Below are 7,065 nucleotides of genomic sequence, written 5' to 3'. Positions count from 1 at the left end.
ATTGTAGTGAATACAAAACCGTAACATCTTCGAAAGTGCATTTCGGTTTTTGTTAGAGGAGTTTCTTCAATGTTTATTCAACAAAAGCCATGTCTGGTTAAAGACGTACGATGATCATAACCAGCAAACTTTCCTGTAAATCAATTTTTATCAAACAAAGTGAGACGTGCTTGAATCAGATTACATGAAAAAGGTTTAATGGCTGGGCTGATGTTGGTCATTTCACGTTTTCTGCGTTTTTAAAACTAATTTACACCTTATAAAAAGTGACAGAATGAACTCTTGAATGCATCTCTACATCCTGGATTGTAATTAACAAATGCAAGAAATAAGTAAATTAGACTTATGAAGAAGCTTCTCCCCCCCTCCCCCCCATTTTGTATCAGAACAGATACAAACATCATATGAAAGATTTAGAACTTTCACTAAAATATTCAATAAGGGAAGCTCTTTCCATGGCTGTCCACAGGTGAGAGCTTCCTTTCAATATTTAATGAGCAACAATTGAGCAAAACACATCTCTGATATTATCCAGTAAGTTTTTAAAGGATGCGTAACACAGTTCATCAACAGTTCAGTTCACAAATAGTTCATATGTTCTGATATTAAGTACTTCAGAGGGTTTTCTGATCCATTTATCAAATGTCTATACTTGTCTTTATAATGTCTTTACCTTAAATGTCTAAAATGAGTAAAAGTTGTATTTACACATGAAGATAAATCTTCGTGAACAAATCTGCACAAAGTGTCTTTTCATGATGTCTTTTTCTGGAAACTGAAGAAATATGAGCCACTTTCCTGATTTCACACTTATTAGCAGATGATGTGTTCATGCGTCAAGTCAAATGTATTTGTAATAACCCAACGTCACAAATCACCTTCATACCAAAAGTCTCCTTCACCTTCGGTCCTGACGCCCTCCATGGAGATGAGAATTAATCTGCATCATTAAAAAAAAAAATTGTTAAAAAACTAAACAAAAGAGCTCTTTGACCTTTTATCAGTAATAATCTCATTAATCTCACAACTACTGTGCTCCTTCAGCAACAGAGTTAAATAGGCTATAACGAATGGAAGAACCTCACAAACTTCCTCCGACCTGCAGGCTTCCAGCAAAACCTCCATTAAATCAATTAGTCATGATTCCCGAGGATCACTGTACAAGTTTACTGAAGCTCAGAACGCGCCGGTTGGAAGAGAACGAATTCTATTTTTCAACCAGGATCAATAAACAGCAACTCTTGTCCATAACTCAGAGTTAACTCCACATCGGTCTTGTTTTTGCCTTCCAACAGGAGCGGGTCCACGAGCAGAGTCCAAAGGATGAAAAAAAACAACTCAACCCCATTAACTGAACTTCAGAGGAATTCCTCACTTTACATACGGAATGCACATTAGGTCAAAGGGCAAAGGGCCAGAGGGGAATCTACCCGCGCCCAGGCAGGCAGGCCTTATTTAAACAAGCCAGGAATGCCTGGTTGGAGGAGAGCAGCAGAAGAAGAAGGGGAAGGAACCTCTCTGCCATTAAAATGAGCAGGGGCCACCGCCAATAAATACCAGCACTTTTTAAATTACCTGCACTGGCTGACTTCATGTGCTACTGACTCTGAAATTTATTATGAGCTTTCCCCCGGTTATATATTTACTGGTTGGAGTGGAAATAAACGTCTGCTGGAGTATTACTGCAGAAAAGCTGCCATATGAGCTTAAACGTGCAGATTGTTATCCCGCAGTCAACCTCTTAAACCACCAGATTCCACCTTTTTTTTAATTTGATGTGAACCTAAACGCTAAATGCAACGCTTACACCATCATTTAATATGACGGGTGAGTTGCGGTGGTTCTTAATTGGAGATAAATGACGTTTGATTATTCATATCTACCACTGAAAGAGTTTATTGAAACATTTCCACGTCACGATGCGTGTGTGGTTTTGGAACTACAAGATTCTCTCCAGGTTTTTAGAAACATTTTCTACCGACTGGAGGAGGACCTGCGGCACACGCTGCCGTCTGAGGGATCAGCTCAGGTGAATTTGCTGCCTATATGTTAAACTAACAAGACAAACTAGTTGAAACTATAAGATGAGTCCCTCCAAACTAAAGGTGTGTTAATTACACACTCGTATCAGAATATAGGAATCAGTTGTGCTAAACGTTGAGAAAAGAGTGAGTGAAAACGATGATAATGCACAACACTTCTGATTTACGCTTTCCACTTGGCTTTTGTTCGATGAGCAGACTGACGCGTCTGATTTGAGAACATGACAACGGGTTTGACGTAAAACAAATTAAAAAAAATGGAATCAAATCTCTTCCACTTAGAAAGATTTACACAAGAAATTTGCATGAATTTGATCAAGTACTTTGGTTTTATGAATGTAGGCACGTAGGACTGACTTTTAAAAGGTACGGAATTATCAAAATAAAAGAGAGAAAGAACATAACTAATAAAACATCTCCAACAACACCCTGTCAAGTATTTTAATGAGTGCTCCATAAAGGGTGAAATAATTTTCAAGTCATAAATACAACTTAACACTGAAAGCTTAGCTGGTTTCTGTAGAGACCAGCTGCAGTTTATACAACTTAAACACTCTTTTTGTTAATCCTAAAAACTAAATTCTACAGCAAATAATGCATATACTTGGGGCTATTTTAGCAGCTTTTAGGAAGTCCATTGTGTAAACTATGGAAGCATTTCCTCCTTCTTATTCAGCCTTTGAAAAAAGGTAAGTCATCGATCAGAATTGGAAAAAGATCAAATATGTGATGAATTCAACACTTGTGACTTAAAGGGAATAAAAATAAAGTAAGAAAGTATGTATTGTATGTGCTGTTGTACAACAACTAAACTTAATATGAAGGAAATATCCTCTAAATTCATGAGATCATCTCGCATTTCAAATCATCTGATCCGTCCGAGTTTCTGTAACTAAAAGTCAGATGAAAAGTTCCTCCTGCAGCAGTGCTGGGTCGATTGAATCTGAGCATTTCTAATTTCATAATCGATGAGAGATAATACCTGAGGCACCTCTGAATACCAAAAACCCTTGCATACCAGCGAAGAGCCAGCCTCTCCGTTTTAGGACCATCTCGCCAAAATTTCTTACAAATGACGTGCTACAATCCCCATGGCCGTGGTGGAATTCTGTCCACTTCGGGGCTTCAAAGCTGCCCGCTCTGACCAATACGTGCTGAGGGGTGGACACTGCCTGTCTTGACCTCATCGACCTTCCCCAAACCTCCACCTCACGCACACACGCACGCACACACACACACACACACACACACACACACACACACACACACACACACACACACACACACACACACACACACACACACACACACACACACACACACACACACACACACACACACACACACACACACTCAGTGTCCCTCTCCTCACCCGCCACCACCATCCAGCTCATCCATCCCCGGAGAGGAAGGCAGTCTCTGCTGGTCTGATGGCTTTTTAGGTGAGAATACCGGCAAAACAAAGAAGATAAAAAAACAACAACAACAACAACACAGCAGTTAACAGCCACCTTTCTGGTCTAAACTTATGGTTATCGGTGTACAACTCCTCAGATTGTAGATTGTGCATTCATCAAACTCATGTGGTTTGACTTCTGAGCTTATTGTCCAAAAGACCTGCAAACACACTTCTCCTACAGGTAACCAGACACAGAAAAAAAAAAAGAAAAAGAAAATCCACACTGGCTGCAGATACAAGCACAGACAGAAAGATCCAACATTTGTGGATGTCGCCCCCATTCTGTTGCAGACTCTTGGTGTGCGTTGAGGCAGCCATTTTCTCATTAAGACTGGGTGAAGAGATCTGTCCTCAGTCCCCTGCAAGAATCCGTTTCCTTACTTAGATGACGAGATACTTTCAGTCCAGAGAGGATTTCATATACTATGATTCCGTTTCAGGAATGAAAACAATAACTTTATGGTTTTGTCTGAACTTTTATATATTTTTTTCTGTTTACCCTTTCAAACGGCACAAACAGTTATAATTATGATAATGACCAAAAAAAGCATTTGTATAATTGCTTAGGTGTATTATATTGATTATGTCTGCTTATGAATTATGAAGACCTTTTTAAATGTTCTTATTCCGGCGGTGTTTCCAGATATTTGTGCTCTGTTGACACCTGCTGGTGAAGGGAGGAACTGCACGTGTTTATCAACGTTTACAGTAAAGTAAAAGATGGAATTAAAACGGTTTATGTTGAGGATTATGGAAACTGATAGCTAAGCAAAACGCGGGTCAGACTTGATTATCTTCTCTTTTTTTCCTCTCAAGAAAATGATCTCAAAGCTGCGCTTTTAATGGAAGTACAACTTGGAATTTTAATCTCGAACGATGAATGAAATGTCGGGCCAGAAATGATTCAGAACATTTTGTGCAGTTTCATTCATTATTTTCTGCAGCACAAATGATAAGATGTTGCAGTGTTATAAAGAGACACCTTTCACACAATTTAAAAAAAAAAAAAAGCCAATAGATGCATTAATTTGACTTAATACTAGTGTGTATAACGAGGTCTCCATTCTGCCAGAGCAGAGGACTGTGGATGAAAAGCTTTTTAGAGGCACAAAAGATGCATCAGTCATATTACAGGGTGTCGCTGTGCATTAAAACTACTGCAGAATGAGAGACATGTAAAACCTGCATTTTGTGATCCAGATGTGAACTGGATTTAATTTTGAGTTATTTCATTACACATTCTGTGTTTTTAGAAAGATTTGTCCCCCACATGCTGAAATCACCTATTTTTAGGGCCATCGAGTTAATTTTCCACTCTTCTACCAGGAAAATATTCAAGCTGGTTTTTTTTAAACATTATAAATTAGACCCCCCCCCCCCCCCCCGCCCGCCCACTCCTCAACTGTTCATCAATCATCTCCCAATTCTTACAACATTAAAACTCTGTATTAAACAAACACGTAGCGATAAACAGATACGATTTGAAAACCTCATGAACCAATATCCCATAAAGAACATAAAAACATTTAAGATGGAGCAATTGAGACATTTTCGTTTTTTAATGGAAAATAATAGATCGTTTGGAATTTGACGGGAAAATAACTAAAATCAACTGGAAGAGTTGCTTGGTGGATGTGTGTGTGTGATTGCGGTGGAGTGGCGATGTAGTCTGGCAGCACTCGGTGACCCTGAATTTCATAAAGCATGATGGCCGAATGGATGGAAGATGGATAGAGTTGTAAAGCACAACTGACCTTCAAATATACAATGACACTGCTTATAAACTTCATATGTAACTTTGCTCTATAGATTAGATAGGAGAGGTGCAGATTGCAGACCTGTGAAGGTTCAGGCACATCGTCTCTGGTTCTAAACAAGAAAAAAACAACAACAATGCGAGTAAACATGCAAGTAGAAACTTCACTATTTTTCTTGTTGATCCAAACGAGATTGACCATGTTCACACTTTATTGTGGGAGGGATCATATTTGATAATCCCCCACAATCCTCCCTGGGATTTTTTCCCCCAAACAAACATCTGTTGCTCATAGTAAATGATATTTGTCCTGCTTTGTCAGTGTATACACTTTTGTGTGATAAATCTTTTAAAGAAACCCAGACCCATTTAGAGATGTTTGACAGGTGTGGTCAGACTTGCAGATTTTAACAGATATATAAAGGGCAAATAAAGATGTTGGTTTCAGTTTGAAGTTTTACATTGAAAAAACCCCCAACATGCTTAAACAACGTTTGAATGGAAATTCCTTTTTTAAAAGGAAGTAAAAAAAGAAGTTTGATGATGACACAGCTCAAATGTCTGTTAAATAATAAAGATTACAGTCCCACATTGGAGTCCCTCTTCATTCAGTATTATGTCAAAACGTAAAGACATTCTGATGGATTTCCTTGTTACGTCGCCTGTCATCAAAAACATTTTTTTTAAAAATAGAAAGCCGAGAATTTTTTTTTTTTTTTTTTTAATGTGCTTACTTTTCTGAGGCTGCTTTATTGAGTCCGTTTAGAAGTTCTCCTTTCCAAACAAGGTAAGGGTCTGTCTTACTTTAAAAACTGAGAGGAGGGTGTAGTTTTAAACACGCTGCCAAACTGCACAAAACACCGTCAGCGGCCTGAGTGATCTGTGCACGGCCAGAGAAGGTTCCAGCCAACCTCATCCTCCGTTTTCAGTTTGTTACCGCCAAGCCGTTTTAGTTTGAAGTTCCCCTGGACCGCCCACGAAAAGGTTAAAAGGACCTCCAGAGCAGATGTAAATAGTCTCTTAATGAATGGGTGACCCAAAGAAAAGAGACAGGCTGGGGTTACAGTTAGAGTCATGTTTATTTACAGCAGAATCCTGAATGAGGAGGGTCAGGTCGGGGGAGGGAGGGGTTAAAAGGAGACAATGTGTTTTTAGATCGAGCGCTTCAGGATTCATGTTTCACTACACAGTTCTTAATTTACTTTAATTCACCATTTTTCTATACAGAATCCATTCAGCCGTAAAATCGATGCACCAACAGAGCCCGAGTCCTCTGCTGGAGGGGAGGAGAGGTGGAAAAAAACAAAAAAACAAAAAACAAAACAACCCCTTAAACACACAAAAAAAAAGAAAAATACAAAGAAGGGGCTAAAAATAAAACCGTTTTCTATAAAAAAAAAAAAATGTTTTCACCATGATCGTCATTATTTCTATATGTATATATACACACACTTATGTATATATATATATCCATATAAATCTCTATATTTTCCATGTCCATGAGGAGGTGAGGGGGAGTTGTAGTTCCACGACGTCAGAGTTTAGACGACTGCACCGGGCGGCATGCAGCCTTTGTGAACCAGCCAGTGGAGGTCAGAGCTGACCAATGGCAGTCTTTCTGACCCGCAGCCTTTGCCCCTTTGACTGACGCGAGCTCATAGGTCCAGCGCGTCCGTGTTTGGCCAGCAGATCTCGAAAACAACACACACACACACACACACAAAAAAAAACTGCAGTAGCCCTGTTAATGCAGTCTGAGAAATGATACACTGTACATTTAACATGCACGGCCAGATAGCATTAAAAAA

The sequence above is a fragment of the Lipophrys pholis genome (genome assembly GCF_963383615.2).
Source record: "Lipophrys pholis genome assembly, chromosome: 12".
Classification (NCBI taxonomy): domain Eukaryota; kingdom Metazoa; phylum Chordata; class Actinopteri; order Blenniiformes; family Blenniidae; genus Lipophrys; species Lipophrys pholis.
This window is presented reverse-complemented; position numbering follows the sequence as displayed.